This window comes from Notamacropus eugenii, chromosome 1, assembly GCF_028372415.1.
Source record: "Notamacropus eugenii isolate mMacEug1 chromosome 1, mMacEug1.pri_v2, whole genome shotgun sequence".
Lineage (NCBI taxonomy): Eukaryota > Metazoa > Chordata > Mammalia > Diprotodontia > Macropodidae > Notamacropus > Notamacropus eugenii.
In genome coordinates, this window is record NC_092872.1 from 757,874,433 (window position 1) to 757,893,962 (window position 19,530).

A 19,530-nucleotide genomic window follows, 5' to 3' on the forward strand; every position below is an offset into this window, starting at 1 on the left:
TTCAAGGCATCTACAAGTTTTAGTAGTCACAAGGTGTAGAAGAGATTTAACTTTCTGTGTAACAAACACGAAGGGGAAAAACTGGAGCAAGGGCACCCAGGGGAGACCAATCAATGAACAAGAATTTTTCAACCCTTCCTACATGTCAGGCTCTGGGCTACAGGCTGAGGATACAGAGACAAAAGGAAAAACAAATCAGCTTTCTAGGGAAGACTGAACTGCACAAAAGGGATAATCTTAAGCCCCGCATTGGATTCTGGAGTTTAAACTTCCAAAGAAGCCACACCTCTCCACAATCAAAAGCCACAACCAGGGAGCAGCGCATTACACAGCAAAGCCACACTGTCTAAACAGGAAGAGTGTGTGTTCATGTATGCATGTGTGCACATGTGTGTATGTGCATATGTGTGTGCATTTGTGTCCACATGTGTGTGGGTCTGAGCTGCATGCGTGTGTGTTTGTGCACATGTGTACTGTATGTGTGCATGTGTGTTTACATGTATGTGCACATGTGTGTGCATGTGCGTGTGCAAGTGAAAGAGACAGAAAAAAGACAGAGAGACAAAAAGAGAATGTTCTCCCTCAAGATAAAAAAAAGCAAACTATTTTTCCTAAGTGAATGTCACATATGCCAGAAAATAAATAGGTTTTAGAGTGACATTTCAAAGAAATAAACGAGGAGTCAGTGGCTTAGCAGAAAAGGTTCTGGACTTGTTCAGAGTCCACTTCACAAACACGCACACATAAATACACACTCTCACACGCACATACACTCACACACATCCTATCACACATGCACATACACTCTAACACACTCTCACGTACACACACACATACTCTCACACACACACTATCTCACACATACACACACACTCACACACTCTCTCTCACGTACACACACACACATACTCTCGCACACACACTCTCTCTCACGTACACACACACTCACACACACACTCTGTCACACACACACTTAAACAAACACACTCTTTCACACATACATACACACACACTCTCACACACACAATACACACACACACACACACACCGTATGAGTTTAGCATCTGTGAGACTCAGTTTCTTTATCTGTAAAATGAGGGCGCTGCACCAGATGCCCCCAAAGGCCCTTCTAACACTCCATTCCTGAGCCTATGCTCATGAGGGTTGGGGGTGGGAGGTCACACACAGGCCATTCCCGCTTAAGCTAATGGAGCCCTGGTTGCCCGTTGGGGGAGTGTCAGGCCCCCTCCTCTCCCTGCCTACGTTGATGACAAGGCCCTGTTGTGGCTCTGAGGTCTGCATAAACATGTCCCAGGGAGGGGAGAGCCCCCTCACACTTGCCCTCACACCCACCGCGGTCACCACTGCCAGCTTGTGGCCGCCTCAGATCTGTCCGGTGTGTGAGGGCAGGCCTGTCATCGGCGTTCATGGCCACTCTTGGAAATGAATGGTCCTGTCCTCCACAGCACTACTCAGCTGGGGGTGGGGGGGGGGGGGGGGCGCCTGCATTCCTGGGACTCCCCATTAATCCTCTTACTAAACACCTGCAGACATGCAATAACACAGCCAGTGCCAAGAGGCCCCAGAACGGTTTTGTGGCCAAATGTAATCGGCCAGGCCGCTATCAGGAGTCGGGTTACACACCTTCCGCGGCCCGGCTACAAAAATAACACTCGGAGCTGAACTCAGGGCAAGAATGTGTGTGCTGGGGTGGGGGGGGGGGGGGCGGTGGAAGAGGCAGGGGCTAGGGGAGATGGGGAGCTTTGCAGTCAGAGGCCTGGGAACATGGGAAGGCACTGCCTGCCAACAAGAGCCTGGTGATGAGACCCGACTTCTGCTGGTACCAGCTCTGAGGGCTGGCCCTTCTGCTTGCTGGTTGTGTGGCCCTGGGCATGTCAATGGATGTCTCTGGGCCTTTTCTAGAGCAGACCTACACCATCTGCATCTCCTCCTCGGGAATCTTGGGGTATCCAGAGTCCCTTTCAAAGGGCATCATGTGGATGGCTGTGTTCCCTCAAGGTCAGGAGGCAGGACCTGGTCCACTCAGCATCCTTAGCTATCACCAAGGGACATTTACTTGGAAGACCCAACCAGAAGAAACATACTTGCCCTCTGAACCTCAGGGGCACAGTCTCTTCTGTATAGCCAACATCTAATAATGCACTTAAGCTCAGCCACACTCCCTCAAGCTGGATCACCATGTTTGTATCTAATGGAACATCGCTTCCAGATGAGTCCCTGACCTCCAGGCTATTGGGATGGGTCCCAAAGGTCAGCCCTGAAGATCACTCAGTGCTTACCACAGTGCCTTCAGTGAAGGAGTGCTTAGTAAATGCTGATTGATTGACCTGGTTGACCACTCCTTGCTCCATGCTAAACTGACTATAAGGCCCAAATGCTGGGAAGGATTCTGAAATATCAGGATGCCAAAATCCTAACATTTGGAAACCCTCAAGGTCAGAGCTACCAATGCCTTCACTAAGAACAAAAAACAACCCTCAGAGGTAAAGGACCCAGTCCTATCTCCACAGGGTCACATGTGGGCCTTGGTGGCAATGGCCCCAGGCCTCACTCCCTCAGTCTTGCCTCCTACCAGGCACCAACAGAGAAAGTCAAACCAAAAGACAGCCTCCAAAGAGAAAATGAATGAGCCTTGACCAGCTTACACTCCAGCCTGGCTGGGTGGCCAGTCAGAGAGTCCTCTCCAGTCTCATGGCTGGCAGAACAGAGCCAGTCCACCCATGCTCCCCAGAAGCCCCCAAGCATGCCTGGCTCAGGACTGACACAAAACCAAAAATGTAGCATTTAAAGAGGACAGACACAAGCAAACTTGAATCCCAAATTTACCTATGAAGATCGATAATTACATTCAAGACCCACATTAGAAAATAATAGTAAAAATCATGACCCTAAGATACTGAGATACTGGCAGATCCCAAGGCTCAGGGGCTCCTTGTCTCCACTCAGCAGGTGAGACACATCTTCTTACTCTGAATCTGTGAGACCAAGTTGCACGTTGGATGGAAAGTGAATTTTGGCCTCAGGGACCAGGGTTCCAGCCCTGCCTGTCACCAGATGGCATGGTGCTTGGCACATAGTAAGTAGTTATTAAATGCTTTTTGTTTGTTCAGTCCATTCATTCATTCATTCATTCATTCATTAATTCACTGTGTGGCTCTTGTCTGTGTCCCCCCATCAGTCACCCAGAAGTATTGCAGCCTGATCCCCCTGGGCTCCCTCGGGATATCTGCACATGAGCAGCAATGGTGCCCAGGGCCTGCACATCAGTCATCCCTTCTTTAGGACCAGGACTACTTTCTTGTCTTTCGTTCAATCCCCAAAGCTTAACCCAGGCCCTGGTATGGAGTGAGCCTTTAATAAATGTTCATCGATTCATTGGGCCAGGGGACCCTAGGAGACCTGAGTCACAGGGTTTTTGGGTTGGAAGGGACTTCAGAGGCACTTGATCCAACCCATAGCTAACCCTTTAGAACCAAAAAAATCCCTGCCAAGTGGTCTAGGGTACATCAGGGCCAAAAGCTCATAGCCTCCAAGGAAGCCCATTTGACATCCTAGGACCATAGATTGAGATCTGAAAGATTCCTTAGAGGCCAACCCCCTCATTCTTAAATTTGGGGAAACTGAGACCCAGAGAGAAATGACTTGTCCAGGGTCATGCAGCTAATAAATGTCAAAGGTGAGATATGAAATCAGATTCTTCTGCCTCCAAGTTCAGCCCCTGAACCATGGTGCCTCTCCTATCCCCTTGCTTTACAAATGGGGTGCCTGAACTGTAGGCTGAGGTAATTTGGCTGGAGTCATTCAGTGCCCTCCCCACTGCACTACATTGCCTCTCATCCCAGCATGTGCTTTTGTAGAATGATTCCAGAGACAAGCTGCACCCTTGCCACCCTCCATGGATGGATGGCGCTAGAGGCAGGTACCCTCCCCCTGCAGGAATCAGTCATATTTTCCTTGGCAATGGAAAGGCAGCAGAGATAACACATGCTTAGCTCAGGAAGGGGAGTTGGATGAGCCAGAGAGCCACCTGTAGCTTACACCATCTCCCGAGCCCTGGCCAGGGGAATCTGGGGTTCCTTGGGGCAGGGCTCCTACACAGCTGCAAGTCAGGTAGCCCTGGAAGTTACTCTGACCAGCAGGGCCTGGGCAGACCCTGGAGCTCCATCTCTGAGTAGATGAGATGAGAACCACGAGGAGCAGGCCCCAGGCACAAACCCACTGACTGAACAGTTTCTGAAAAGACAAATGCTCAAGTAACGACTTTGAGCACAATTCAAATTGTCCACAGAACTGAACGCCCTCTTTCCCAAAGCTCAAGGAGCTGTGTCCATGGCCAAGACCTCTGCTGAGAGTAGGGACAGACAGCTCTGTCTGTATGCACATGACCTTCCACCCCCCATGCCATTCCTCATGCCTAGAATGTTTGCTCTCCTCCCCTCAGGTTCTTAGAATGTGTAGGAGAACCAGGCAGAGAGAGACCCTTAGCTGCTCTGGAGTTCAGGCTGGGGGTTCCCCTCCAGGCACCCTTTAGTCACATGACCCTGGGAGACACCTCCTCCCCAACCCTAACTTTCCTCTCTGTAAAATGGAGCTATAATACGGTTGTTGGGAACTCCAAAGGAGATGGTATGGGCAGACAGCTTTGCAAACATTAAGTCTCCATGTAAATGCTGATGAGTGTTCTTTCTCTGGACCCCAACCTCGAACAGAGCCTGGCACACAGTAGATTCTCCTCAAAAAGGCTTGTTCAATTTAACTGAAGCACCTTCCAGTGATTCCCAGGCTCACTAACATGGAAGCAAGGTTTCCATTCACAGTCATGACTGTCTTCATAACATGCCTTGAATAGGCTGGTCATTGTCCTTTGTTCTCAAAGAAGACCAAAATGACATCACAGTGTTAGAGTCAAGGGATAGCATCTGACTGTGGCAAATCAAACCAATAAGAACTTAGAATATTCTAGCCCAGGTCAGGCGCCAATAGTCCGTGTGAACATTTGGGGTGAGTTCTCTAAATCTGTGCGTCTCAAGTTTCTTGAGCCATTTCAGTTCTTCTTTGCTCACAGAGCACAGCACCTTCTCTGATGTGGGCACACCATGCTGAGTGGTCTTGTGCCAGCGTCTCCCATGTCTCACAATCAATCCCTATCCATCTAGCCTTCCCTCCAAGAAGGGGAAATTCACCCCCTCCTGAGGCAGCCCATTCCACACGGAGAGAGCTCTTTGTGATGCTCACCTGTCATGCCTGAATTTGACCTCTGGGGTCAAACATACAAAGTCTCATTCTTCTTCCCCACAAGACTCCATCAAACACTGAAAGAGAGTGGCCGTGTCCAGAGCTGTGCGGGGAAGCTGGGAAGTGGTTAATAACTGACTCACCACCAGCAGCACTGCTGCCAGAAATAAAAATAAAGAGAATGAGACCAGAAAGGACTTCGAAGTGTGTTCTGAATCTCCTGACTCTCTTAGATTTAAACAATCAACAAAACAATAAATTGGGTCCTGGTGTGTCGTGACTGCAGATTTCCAAAGTGTGATGCTCGCTCTGAGAGTGTAAGAACAGCTTCCTGAGGGCCAGTTGAGTTGGTTCCAGCATCGCCTTGCTCATGTATTGCAGGAATCTTCTCCTTTACAGGCTAAATCTCCTAGTTTCTACAGCTGATCCTTGTATGCCTTAGTCTCAAAGCCCTTGCCATCCCCTCCTGCTTCGCAATGCTCTGCTTACACTTCCTTTCCCAGCCAAGCTCCGGACAAACGCCTTTGCCTTCATATTCTCCGTCCATACTCATTCCTCAGGCTCTTTGCGGTTTGACTTCCACTCGGAGTGTTTTCTCTTCAAGGTTACCAATTTAAAGCTGTGTAATCTACCATTGTTTTCTCAATCCTTAAATTCCCTGTTTTCTTTGCAAATGCTAACCCATTTGTAGGTCCTGACATTGTGACCATCCGGTCCTGGGGACTCTCTCTTCTCTTGGCTCCAATAGCCCTGTTATCTTTTGACTCTCCTTCTAACACAGTTCCCTTTGCAGGATTGCTCTTTATTTCCACCCAATAGGTGTGGGAGACCCTCAAGGCTCTGTCCTGGGTCTTTTTCACTTGTCTTTCTCTTTTGGGGAATTCATCTATTCCTAAGAGTTCAATAGTCACCTCTACACAGACATCTCCTCCTTCTATATATCTAGCCCTCAGACAGTCTGTATAGGGATCAGTCAGGGAAGAGCCCAGCTTAGGCTGGAGAGGTTCTGCAGCAGACTGCTCTCCAGCTGGTTTACTTATTTATTTTTGGTCACCCTAATATGTTAGATGTCTTAATGGGTCATAAAGGGCTCATGATTTTCACCGGTGACTGGAGCCCCCATACTGATGAGATCCCAGACCCTGAAAGTCTGACGTATTGATTAACAACTCATGAAGAGTCTCCCAGTTTTATTGTGCTATAAAAAATGATGATTATGAAGAATTCAATAAACTTGGGGAGATGCATAGAAACTGATGCAGAGTAAAGAAGCAGAAATTCAAACACTGTTGAAGTATCAAACATGAGCTAGTCAATGTAGTAAGCCCTGGGAATGATGGGAAATAGAAAATATGCATAATCAATGCAACAGCTAAAAGTTGTCCTTTACCTCTGTCTTTTCCTTAGAGAGGTGAGGTGCTATGGGTATAGAGTGGTGCATACACTGGTATATACAATCTCTCTGCTGGCTGATTTTGTTAGGCTCCTGTTCTTTGCTATAAGGCTAGACTCACTGGATGGGCAATTGCACCTGGAACTGACATTGTTTGAATACAGACTAAAGTATGCTCTTGGTACTGAAAAAGAAAAGAGAAAAAGCACCTAATCTGGACTTCAAGTCAAAAGTCTGACAGTAGAATAAAAGTTAAAGTTTGATCCAAAGAGCCAGGACTGGAGCCTCCTGCCAAAGCATCCATCACCATCAGATAAGCATTTCAACTGCAGTGCTCCCATGAGGACTTTACCAAATGATGGCCACTCACCTGATCACTGTACAGAGTCCCCTAAATGTCATCCTCTTTACTAGTCAATGTCAGGGAGTAGGGGATGCAATGTGCTGAATGTGTTTTCCAGAATTGAGTCTTTCCAAATTTTGCACACTTAGGAGTCACTTCCGATGGAGTCCAAAGAGGACATCCTTTCTACCAAAAGATACATAATAAGAGCACACTAAGCCACCACATGTTTTGGGAGAAAGAGCCCTAGATGAGGAACCAATTCAGCTTTTAACTCACTGTGTGACCTTGGGGGAGTTATTTGACTTTCTGGGGACAGAAATGAATTTTCCTGCCTATAAAATGAAAGTTAGATGGGATTCTCCTGACTCAGGTTCAGTCTGTGCACTACATAATGGACTGAGGGTCAGTCAGTGTCAATTGTAGCCAACATGAAACCAGAGAGAGATCAGGCTTTATCTCTGCCAGCATATGTGAGAAAACAGAATTGAAATGAATCAAGCTTGGGATGATCGAGGACAGTAGGGAGCATGAGGGGGCTGGCAAGCTTGCTCCCAAGGTTAGTACAGCTGCTCTTGGAGACACTGTCTTGAGTCAAAATTGGGTCTGAGCTAACTCAGAGCTGCAGTTACTAGAGATAGGGTAGGAATCATGGATTCAAGATGAGAGAAGGATATAGGGGAAGAGTCAGAAGGCAAATGAGATCTGAAGATGCTGCACATGCTAATGGGTCAGTGAGGGAAATGAGACATGGCAGCTGAATACCTAGTAAATGGGTCTGAGGGGTTCTCAGGATTGATGATGAAGGCGGTGGTAGTGTTACTCCTCAAGCTGTGCTGCGTGGACAGAGAAGCAGCAGACAAACAGCAGAGTCCTGTAACTTGGGCTAGAGAAACACTACATTTTATGAGAGTAGTAGAAGGCCAGGTCTCTGCTAAAAGAAATTACAGAATAGTCACCTGTAAGGAGCCTGGCTTATACTTAAGCCTTCTATTATTAGGGAAACAAAAGAATCTGTGTAACTCATCACTGCAAAAACATCCCCCGCCAAGGATTTCAAAACACACATTAAAGTAGCCCAACTCATATTCCAAGGTCTATCTTTCATCAGTCATTTTTCAGTCATGTCTGACTCTCTGTGACCCCATTTGGGGTTTTCTTGGTAGAGATACTGGAGTAGTTTGTCACTTCTTTCTCCAGCTCATTTTACAGATGAGGAAACTGAGGCAAACAGAGTTAAGTGACCTACCCATGGTCACACAGCTAATGGGTGTCTGAAGTCAGATTTGAACTCAGGAAGATGAGCCATCTTGATTCCAGGCACAGGGGTCTATCCACTGCACCACCCAGCTTCCTACCTCTATCTTTTTATTCACATACTATGACAAATGTCCCTGCTGCACATCCAACCCCTCCCCACCCAGACACTTGAGAGTTCACTCAATATAGTATCGGGGAATCACATGGTGGTTAGACTGAACAATGTCTACAATTTCCTGGACGTAATGTTGACCCATACATGTTTAAGAACAGTGGTTCTAATAACGTCACCATGCCAAATTCCCCTAATCACTAAATTATTTGGAAAAGAAAGTTCTCAAAATATCAAGACCTTGACAAAAAAGAAAACAAAACCAAGCCATATAGGAGCAGGGTGGCAGGTCCCTGTCATCTCCATCAGCCTGCCTGCTACCAAAGCACCCAAAGAGGCTTCTCATGAGCTGACAGGGGATTCCAAAGCTAATACTTTCCTCTGATGCTAAACACACGTCTTTCATCTGCCCACTATCAAATACAGGAAAACATTGGCACGATAGCAAGTTTCCCAAGGACCTTTTCTGCCTGAATTCCATTGACCAGGAAATAAAAAGAATGAGAAAAAATAGTAACAAAAAAAAGAGGAAGCATTGCATTGTGGGTGGAGAGCCCAACTCAGAGTTAGGAAGACCGGAGGTCAAGTCCAGTCTCTGGTACACACTAAGTATGTGACCTCAGGCAAATAATAGCCTCCTGCGGACCCAGTCAACTCTCAGACCATAGTGTAGGAACAGGGGGACAGCCTGCATGAGTAGAAGTGACCTCACTGAGAAGAGGAGGAGAGGGGAGGGAAGAAGAAGAAGGAGAGAGGAGGAGGAAGAGAAGGAGGAGGAGGAAGAGAAGGAGGAGGAGGAGGAGGAGGAGGAGGAATGTTCAGTTCCACCACTCTGTGACTGTCTGACACCTTGGCTGAGTCATTGGTAGGGTAGAGAAAATTTCCTCAGAAGTGAGTTTGTTATACCAATGAAATCGCAGGTCAAGTCCCTCTCTATATCCCTATCCCCATCCGCAGCAGCAGCAGTGGTAACAATGACGATGATGATGATGATAAATTATAAATACCTTTCACATCTCTCTATCTCAAAGCATTTTCCTCCCCCATTCCTCTGAAGCAGATGGCAGAAATGTAACATTCCCCACTGTGTGGCTAACAAGAGTCACTCCTATTCTCATAGAACTTTGCCTTTCCCCACAACTGCCCATTTGAGATCGAAACCACCCCATTTTACAGAGAAGAGATCGAAGCCTCCGAGCAGGAAGCGACCTGTCCAAGTTCATAAAGCTTGTGTGTTAGAGCCAGGATGAGAACCTGGATTTTCCGATTGTGTCTGGGGCTGCTTCCTGTTCCCCCTTAGAGCCTTGGTCTCTACGGCAGCTGGTGCACTTGCGTTACATTACTGACCCCACCCACTGAGTGTGCTGCTCTACCTCCGTCATCCAAGGTCCCTTCTGGGGCTAAGAGACTCCGACTCTAAGCCTTTGTAAATCCTACCTGCTGGTCACCAGGTTAGCAACAAGAACCCCACAGGGCTGGCGGCAGATGGCAAGAAGAGGCCTCCATAGTGCTGCAGGCAGGGAGGGCTTGTCAGTTGCCCACCAGACCGGCCCATGAATGGGGGCCAAGGAGCCGAGCTGGGAGCCTGAGAATAGTCTTTGGCAGGCCCACAGAAAGCAGGGATTTGGGAGATGGATGTCCCAATCCTGGAAGCCGAGATCTCTCTGACAGAAAAAGGAAGGGAGAGCTGGCTGTTACAGAAAAATTGGGTGGTGAAGTCAGGGAGGATTATGTTGTAACAATAGCCAGGGTTGGATTTCATAAAACCATCAGTTCATAAGTTCATGGCTCAGAGGAAGGTTGTTCAGCACATCCCCAACACAACCACAGCAGCTACCCCAAGGACAGCCAGAGGCCTCTTGATCTCTGGGCTTCTCTTGCTCCTGGTATGTGAAATTAAATCCAGCAGGGCCACAATGGAGAAAACACAACATGAGCTGTCACATGTAAAAAGTGGCCATCCACCTGGCACAGAGATAACAAACCGCAAGACTCAACGGGCCAAACGAAATGGAGACAAGAACACATTCAGAGACAGTAGCTAAGACCAGCTAGGACTAGTGTGTATGAAAGAAAAGAAGAAAAAATGACAAAAGCGTGGTTTAAAGTTCTTCCTCAAAACAATTGTCTTTTGTGTTTTGCTTTTAATAAATTCAGGGTTTGATTGTCCTCTTATTGGTCACCAGATATTAACACAGGCAACGACATTTATGTGTATTTATCTTGTTAGTGAGTGAGCTCTGGAAAGACTGTAGCCCTCATACTCTGTTGGTGGGGCTGTGGGATGACGGCTTGATGTGCAAATATGCACTGTTGGTGGAGCTGCAAATTGATGCAGCTCTTCTGGAAAATAATCTCAAGTTGTGCAGAAAATTCAGGTGACTCTTTGTACCTTTTGACCCAATAATTCCACCATGAAGCATTTGACTAGATAGAGAAATAAATCATATATAATACACACATGTACATATACACACATATGTATATGCACATACATACACATATGTATATGCACATGCACACATGCATACACATAAATACATAATTTTTTAAATCAATTTTTAAAATGAATATTCTATTTCTCTGCTGCTGATTAGTTTATCCAATATTCTAGTGACTTGGGGCAGCTAGGTGGTACAACGGATAGAGCACCAGTGCAGGAGTCAGGAGGACCTGAGTTCGAATCTCACCTCAGACACTTGACACTCAACACTCACCAGCTGTGTGACCTTGAGCAAGTCACTTAACCCCAGTTGCCTCACCCTGGGTCACCTCTAGTCATCCCAATGAATATCTGGTCACTGGATTCAGATGGCTCTGGAGAAGAAGTGAGGCTGGTGACCTGCACAGCCCTCCGTCACTCAAAACAAAGTCAAGTGCGAGTCATGTCATTATTTCTCTGATGGCCTGGTCTTCTTTGGCAACAAAGGACGAGCACACACACAATTCTAGTGACTTGCTGTGATCCGTGTAGAATTCCAACTTTGAAATTAAATTCAGAAGGCTGGGGAGGGGGTGAAACATTGATAGTCTGACTTTAGTTATGAAAACTCAAATGTGTTGGAATAAAATAAATCAGTAAATATATTTAAGTGCCTACTACGTGCCAGGGGTTGTACTGGGATACGAAGACAAAATCAAGACAGCTCTCCACTCCTTCTGTCTACAGATAAGTATGTTCTGTTTACAGATAAGTAATCGCAGGATATATACAAAATCCACTGGGGCTGGGGTGGCTGGGGTGGTCTAGTGTGAAATCCTGAAGAGCTTCTTGAAGGAGGTGATAATTGAACTGATCATGGAAGGGAACTAGGGGTTCCAAGAGCTGGAAGTGAGGAATGAGAACCTTTTAGACAACTTGGGCAAGGGCACAGTCAGGAGGTGGATTTTCTGATGGTGTCTGAGAAACAGCAAGTGTGACTGGGGGACTGGGAGTAGGGGCAGATGGGGAATAATGTATAATCAGCCTGGAAAAATAGACTAGAGTCATTGTGAAAGGGTTTTGTATCTTATCCTATATTCTGTAGGGAGCCAACGAAACTTCTTGAGCTGCAGAGCAACAATCAGATTTGTCATTTAGGAATATAAATTTGGAACCTGGGTGGAGGATTGGTTAAATGAGTGGGGAGAGAATGGATTCAGGAAATCCATCAGGAAGCTCTTATAATAGTCTAGACATCCTGGGCCATCTCTATTCATCCTGATGAATATCCGGCTACTGGACCCAGATGGCTCAGGAGAAGAAAGTGAGGTTGGTGCCCTTGCACAGCCCTCCCTCACTCAAACCAAAGTCAACTGCAAGCCTTGTCATCATCCTGATGTCATGGTCCTCTTCAAGAAAGGACAAACACAACACATAAAAGATTTGTAGCAGAACCAGAGTAGGTTCCCATTGATTAGGAAACAGCCAAACAAACTTTGGTGTGCATAGTTAAGAGAATATTATGATAAATATGAGGAATTCAGAAAACCTAGTGAAGATGTGTGTGAATTTATGCAGAGCTAAGTAAATACAGTCAGGAGATTAGTTTACTAAATGACCACAAAAAAGAAAGGAGAAATGATTCAGAAAGGCAACTGAATTCTGATGGACTGGGAGGACCATCTTTAGTCCTGGAAACCAGGTCATACATTAATCATATTTCTATCCCTTGGGTAGAAAGGTAGGGGATTATGGAGATACAACCCCACAGACACTGTAAGACATTCATTTTAGGGTCAGCTTTGAAAGGATGAATGGAAAAGTATTTATGAAATATTTACTAGGTTCCAGGAACTGTGCTAAACATACTTGATACAAAAACAAGCCAAAAAGGACCTACCCTCAAGAAGCTTTGATTCTAATGAAGACACACATGAAGGAGAGCTGGGGATAGAAAGCAGGGAGGACATAGTCAGTGGCTATGATTCTAATGGCATTGCTTGGGGTAATCTGCATAGTGGGCCAACGACTAAGCTAGAGAAGGTTATTGTTCAATCATTCAGTTGTGTCTGACTCTTTGTCACCTATGGAACATAGTAGAAGTCCCTTCTATCCTCCACTGTCTCCTGAAGTCTGTCTGAGCTTGTGTTCATTACTTCCATGATACTATTTATCTATTTCATCTCCTTTTCCTTTGGCCTAATTTTTTCCCAACATCAACATCTTTCACAATGATTCCTGTCCTCTCATTATGTAGCTAAAGTACTTAAGTTTCAGTTTCAGTACTTAACCTTCCAATGAATAGCCTGCATCAATTGTTTTGAGTATAGGCTGACTGGATCTCCAAGGGACTCTCAAAAGTCTTCTCCAGCAACAAAATTCAAGTGTCTATTCTGTAGCACTCAGCACTCCAGTTCTCACAGACATACATCACTATTGGAAAAGACCATAGCTTTGACTCTGCGGACCTTCATTGGTAAGGTAAAGCCTCTGATGTTTAGTATCTTGTCCATATTTTCCAGAACTTTCCTTCCAAGGACTAAGCATCCTTTAATTTCATGGCTGTAGTCACCATCCACAGTGATTTTGAACTCTATTTACTAGGAAGTGATGGGGCCACTCAATATATTCTTAGTTTGTTTGATGTCAAGCCAACTTTTATGCTCTCCCCTTTCATCCTCATCAAAAAACTTCTTAGTTCTTCTTCACTTTCTGTCATCAGAGTGGTATGGTCTACATATCTGAGATTGTTGATATTTCTCCCAAGAGCCTTAATTCTGGCTTTTTATTCATCCAGCCTGGTATTTCACATGATGTACACTGAATATTAGTTAAGAAATAAGTTGACAATATATGGCCTCGTTGTATTCCTTTTCCAATCTTAAACCAATCAGTTGTTCCATATTCAGTTCTAATTGTTGCTTCTTGACTCACATACAGATTACACAGGACACAAGTAAGATGATCTGCCTTCCCATCTCTTTGAGAACTTGTCACATTTTGTAGCGATCCAGGTAGTCAATGAAGCAGAAGTACAGGTTTTATCTTGAACTTCCCTGCTTTCTCCATAATCCAGACAATGTTGGTATTTTGGTCTCTAGCTCCTCTGCCTCTTCCAAACTGCTCTTCTGATCATTCACAGTTCACGTATTGCTAAAGCCTAGCTTGGAGAATCTTATTAAGCAAAACCTTGCTGCTGTGTGAAATGAGTGCAATTATTTGATAATTCTTTGGCATTGTCCTTCTTTATAATGGAGACATAAACTGATCTTTTCCAATCCAGTGGCTATTGTTGAGTTTTCCAATTTTGCTGGCATACTGAGTGCAGAACTTTAACAGCATTACCATTAAGAGAAGGCAAAAGGGTCAATAATTAAAGACCAAGGCACCAGGGCTGTTTTTTATTATTACAAAGGAAATTTCAATGAGTGGAAACATATTGGTGAATTACCAGTGGAAATATAAAATGCATCAGTGGAAATAATACCAGGCCTGAATTCCCAATCTTCCCAAGAAGACCTGATTCCCAATCTTGCCCCAGACACCAGCTCTGTGACCCTGGGAAAGTCACTTACCCTCTGTCTGCCTCTTTTTTTTCTCATCTGTAAAATGGGAATAATAATGACACCTACTTCCCAAAGTTGTTGTGAGGATCAAATTAAATAATAAGTGTAAAGTGCCTAGCAAACCGTAAAGCCTAGATAAAGGGTAGCTAGCCATGGAAGGGCATTTTTGTTTGAGAGACATGAGATGGTAGGTGGAGTTAAAAGATAATTGTTTGATCCATGCTTAAATGGATAGTAGCATGGATTTGTAGAGCTAGAAAAGGAAAGGGAAGGAGGGAGTGGAATAGTGTCAGTTGAAAGCATAGCATGAAGATGGCCAGAAAGTAATATTCTAGGTCTGACTCAGTATGGACACTCACCAACCAGGAACCTATGCATCACAGGGAAGGAGCTGCAATGCCAATCAGGTGGGGGCCAGAGGGTAGAATGAGAGGAGATTGCATGAAGACGGCCAGAGAGTAGAATAGAAAAAGGAAAAAAATAATAAAACAATAATGATAATGTTTTATAGTGCTTGAAAATTTATAAAATACTTTACACGGACTAATACATTCAGTCCTCACAGTAACTCTGAGAGATAGGTTCAATTATCATCCCCATTTAACATGTGAGGAGATGGAAATATGAAGTTACTTGTTCCTAACCCTTTTGTTTCCAAACTGAATCACTTCCATTTGAACTGTCTTAGGAAGATTCTGAGGATCACTTGGCAGGATAAGGTACCAGACACTGAAGTCCTTGCTCGTACTGAACTGCCAAGTATTCAAACTATGATTCAGAGAGCACAACTGTGATGGACTGACCACATTGTTCAAATGCAAAATGTACGCTTGCCAAAAAGAGTATTTTATGGAGAACTCACATGGTGCAGGCAATCACATGGTGGCCAGAAGAAATGATACAAGGACACTCTCAAGGTCTCTCTCAAGAACTTTGGATTTGACTATGCAACATGGGAGACATTGGCACAGGACCACTCAGCATGGCGTGCCCACATCAGAAAGGGTGCTGTGCTCTTTAAGCAAAGCAGAATTGAGACAGCACAAAGTACATGCAGGATGTGCAAATTTGGATATCCACCCCAAATATTCACACGGACTATCTGTGCCCAGCCTGTGGTAGAGCATTCGGAGCTCATTTTGGTCTGATCAGCCACAGTCAGACACACTGAAATTTCACTTTATCATGGTGATGTCATTTTGGTCCTCTTTGAGAATGAAGGACAACAACTAACCAGCCAACCATTTATTCTGGATACATTTCTAGATGCACTTCTTTTTTCCCACCATTAGAATGTAAGCTCCCTCATGGATAGGCAATTCTCAAAGGAGAAAATCAAAACTTTCTATGCCCATATGAAAAGATGTTCAAAAATCACCAAATTAACAAGCTGCAATTAAACTCATTTTGAGATTCACTTCATGCCCTTCAGATTAGTGAAGATGATAAAGGAAAATGACCAATGTTGGGAGTGCCTTAAGGAAATAATCACTAGTAGTGGAACTGTGAATTGGCACAGCTATTCTCTTTTAGTATATCTTTAATTTATTAATTATTCTCAGTTGCATGTAAAAACATTTTAGCATCATTTGTTCTTTATATTTTTCATTCTAAATTGTCTTCCTCATTCTACCTTTCCCCTACCCCTTGAGAAAGCAAGCAATATATCAATTATACAAATGAAGTCATGCAAAGCATATTTCTGTGTTATCCATGTTGCAAAGGAAAATACAAACACACAAAACCCAAGCAAAATAAAGAAAATAAAAAGTATACTTAATCTGGACTCAGAATTTATTAGTTCTTTCTCTGAAGGTGAACAGCATTTTTCATCCTGGGTCTTCTGGAATTTTCTGATTATTTTGATCAGAGTAAGTCTTTCACAGTTGACCATCCTTACAACACTGCTATTACTGCTGGACATGTATTCTTGAAAGCAATTTGGAATTATGCACTAAATTGCACGTACCCTTTGACCCAACCATAGCACCACTAAATGTATACTCGAAAGAGAGTGAAGAAAGAGGAAAAGAAACCATTCATAGGGGAAAAGATTATAGAATCTCTTTTTGTAGAGGCAAAGAACTGAGAACAAAGAGGGTGCCCATCAATAGAGAAATGGCAGAGCAAATTATAATTTATGAATATAATGGAAGGTTGTTGTGATGTAAGAAATGATCAAAGGCAGAGGAACCTAGGAAGACTTGGAAAAATTAGTGGAGAATGAAGTGAGCAGGATCAGGAGAACAAAGTATATAATAATAGCATTGTAAAAACAAACACCTTTGATAGACTGAAGAATTCTGATCACTGCAGTGATCAACTAGGACTCCATGGCTCTGGTGATGAAATACGCTGCTTATCTTTTAATGAAGACCCAAGATGTAGAATGAGAGAGATATTTCTGGACAATGGCCAAGGAGATGATGTGTTTTGCTTGACTGTGTGTGCGTGTGATACAAGGGTTGTGTTATTTTCTTTTTAAAATATATTTTAACATTCTTTCCTTTTTAAATTTTTAGCTCTTCCTTCCCTCAGCCTTTCACCCACTCACAGATAGGGCAAGCAAACTGATACCAGGTATACATTCGAAATCATTCAAAACATATTATATTGCAAAAAGAAAAGCACGAAAATTTTATATCAATTTGCCCTCTGATTCCATCAGTTCTCTTTCTGGAGATGGATAGCATTATTTCCTCATGACTCCTTTAGAATTATTTTGGATCATTGTATTGATCAGAGTAACCAAGCGTTTCACAATTAATTATTATTACATAATGGTTGTTACTGTGCATAATGATTTCCCCGTTCTTCTCACTTCACTTTGTATCAGTCCCTATAAGTCTTTTCAGATTTTTTTCTGAAACTATCCCACTCTTCTTTTCTTACAGTACAATAGTATTTCATCACAATCATATGACACAATTTGTTCAGCCACTCCTCATTTGATGAGCATCTCCTCAATTTCCAGTTCCTTGCCACCTCAAAAGTATTTTTGATAAAATGGGTTCTTTTCCTTTTTCTTTGATCTCTTTGCATTACATAGTAGTAGTTTTCTGGGTCAAATGGTATGCACAGGTTTATACTACTTTGAGCATATATAATTTCCAAATTCTTCTCCAGAATGACAGGCCCAGTTCACAATTCCACCAACAATTTAGTAGCATGCCTATTTTCCTTCATCCCCTCCAGCATTTCTCTTTTCTGATAAGTGTAAGGTGATATGTCAGAGTTATTTCCATTTGCATTTCTCTAATTAATGCTGACCTAGAACACTTTTCTCATACAATAGTTTTGATTTCTTCATATGAAAATTGTCTATTCATATCCTTTGGCCATTTATCAGTTGGGGAATGGCTCTTATTATTTTTCATAAATTTGACTCAGTTCCCTATAAATTTGAGAAATGACGCTTTTTTCAGGGAAACCTGCTGCAACAAAATGTTATGTTATTTCCTTGTCTATGGGACCTTTAAGCAAGATGTAGTTCCATTGATTTTCTCTTTTAAATGGGTCATTTTTTTGCTTTTGCTTTGTCTGAAATCATAATTGCTATCGCCTGATTTGTTTACTTCAGCTAAAGCATTTTAGATCCTGTTCCAGCCCTTTATTTTAACTCTGTGTGTGTCATCTTGTTTCAAATGTGTCTCCTTTTTAGAATTAATAAATTTTTAGTTCTCAACATTCATTTTCACAAGATTTTGTATTCCAAATTTTCACTCTATCTCTCCCCTCCCCCACTCCAATACGGCAAGCATTCTGCTTACCCCTCCCTTTTATCTCCCCTTTATCCAATTCCCCATTACTTTCTCTTTCTTTCTATTTCTTTTTTCAAAAGGAAGGATGAAACAAACAAAAAAAACAAACAGAAAACTTTCTTACAGGGCAAGATAGATTTCTATACCCCTTTTCCTGCATATCTTATTTCCCAGATGCATGTAAAAACAGTTTTTAACATTTGTTTTTAAAATTTTAAATACCAAATTTTTTTCTTTCTTCCCTCCCCACCTACCATCATTGAGAAGGCAAGCAATTCAATATAGGTTATACATGTGTAGTTGTTCAAAACATCTCACAATAGTCATGTTGTCAAAGATTAACTATATCTTCTTCCATCCTATCCCACCTCCTACTAATCCACTAATTCTATTTTCGATTTTGCCCCTGTACTTTTTCAAAAGTGTTTGCTTCTGACGACCCTCTTCTCCAATCTGCCCTCCCTTCTATCATCCCCCCTCCCACCTTATGCTTTCCCCCTTTACTTTCCTGTAAGGTAAGATATCCAATTGAATCTGTATATTATTCCTTTCTTAAGACATATCCAAGGAGAGTAAGGTTCACTCACTCCTTCTCACCCCACCCTTTCCTCCATTTTAAAAGCTTTTTCTTGACTCTTTTATTTGAGAGATAATTTACACCATTCTGTTTCTTCCTTTCAGTTTCCAATATATTCCCATCTCACCCTTTAATCTTATTTTTTTAGATATCATCCCTTCATATTCAACTTACCCTGTGCCCTCTGTCTCTATGTATAATCCCTCCAACTACCCTAAAACTGAGAAAACTCTCAAGCATTACAAATATAATCTGTCCTTGCAGGAATGCAAACAGTTCAACTTTAGTAAGTCCCTTATGATTTCTCTTTCCTGTTTACTTTTTCATGCTTTCCTTGATTCTTGTATTTGAAAGTCAAATTTTCTCTTCAGCTCTGGTCTTTCCATCAAGAATACTTGAAAAGCCTTAAATGTCCATTTTTCTCCCTGAATTATTATATTCAGTTTTGCTGGGTAGATTCTGGATTTTCGTCCTTCCTCCTTTGATCTCTGCATTATCATATTCCAACCCTCCAATCCCTTAATGTAGAAGCTGCTTGATCTTGTGCTATCAAAATTATGTTTCCATAATCAAATTGTTGCTTTCTGTCTGCTCGCAATATTTTCTCCTTGACCCGGAAACTCTGCAATTTGGCTACAATATTCCTAGGAGTTTTCCTTTGGGGATCCTTCTCAGGAGACAATTAGTGGATTCTTTCAATATCTATTTTACCCTCTGGTTCTAGAATATCAGGGCAGTATTCCTTGATAATTTCTTGAAAGATGATGTCTGGGCTCTTTTTTATCATGGCTTTCAGGTAGTCCAAGAATTTTTAAATTATCTCACCTGGATCTATTTTGC

The 19,530-nt window shown here is 43.2% G+C and overlaps 1 long non-coding RNA gene across 4 annotated transcripts in view; it reads right to left on the reverse strand.

Moving 5' to 3' along the window:
* Window positions 1–10,054, reverse strand: part of LOC140528083 (uncharacterized) — a 71,206-nt gene extending 61,152 nt beyond the window's left edge. For all 4 annotated transcript variants that reach the window (XR_011975084.1, XR_011975090.1, XR_011975078.1 and 1 more), the window contains exon 1: window positions 9,802–10,054. This is a non-coding gene — a long non-coding RNA (uncharacterized lncRNA). The remainder of the gene's footprint in view (window positions 1–9,801) is intronic.
* Window positions 10,055–19,530: the final 9,476 nt, after the last annotated feature.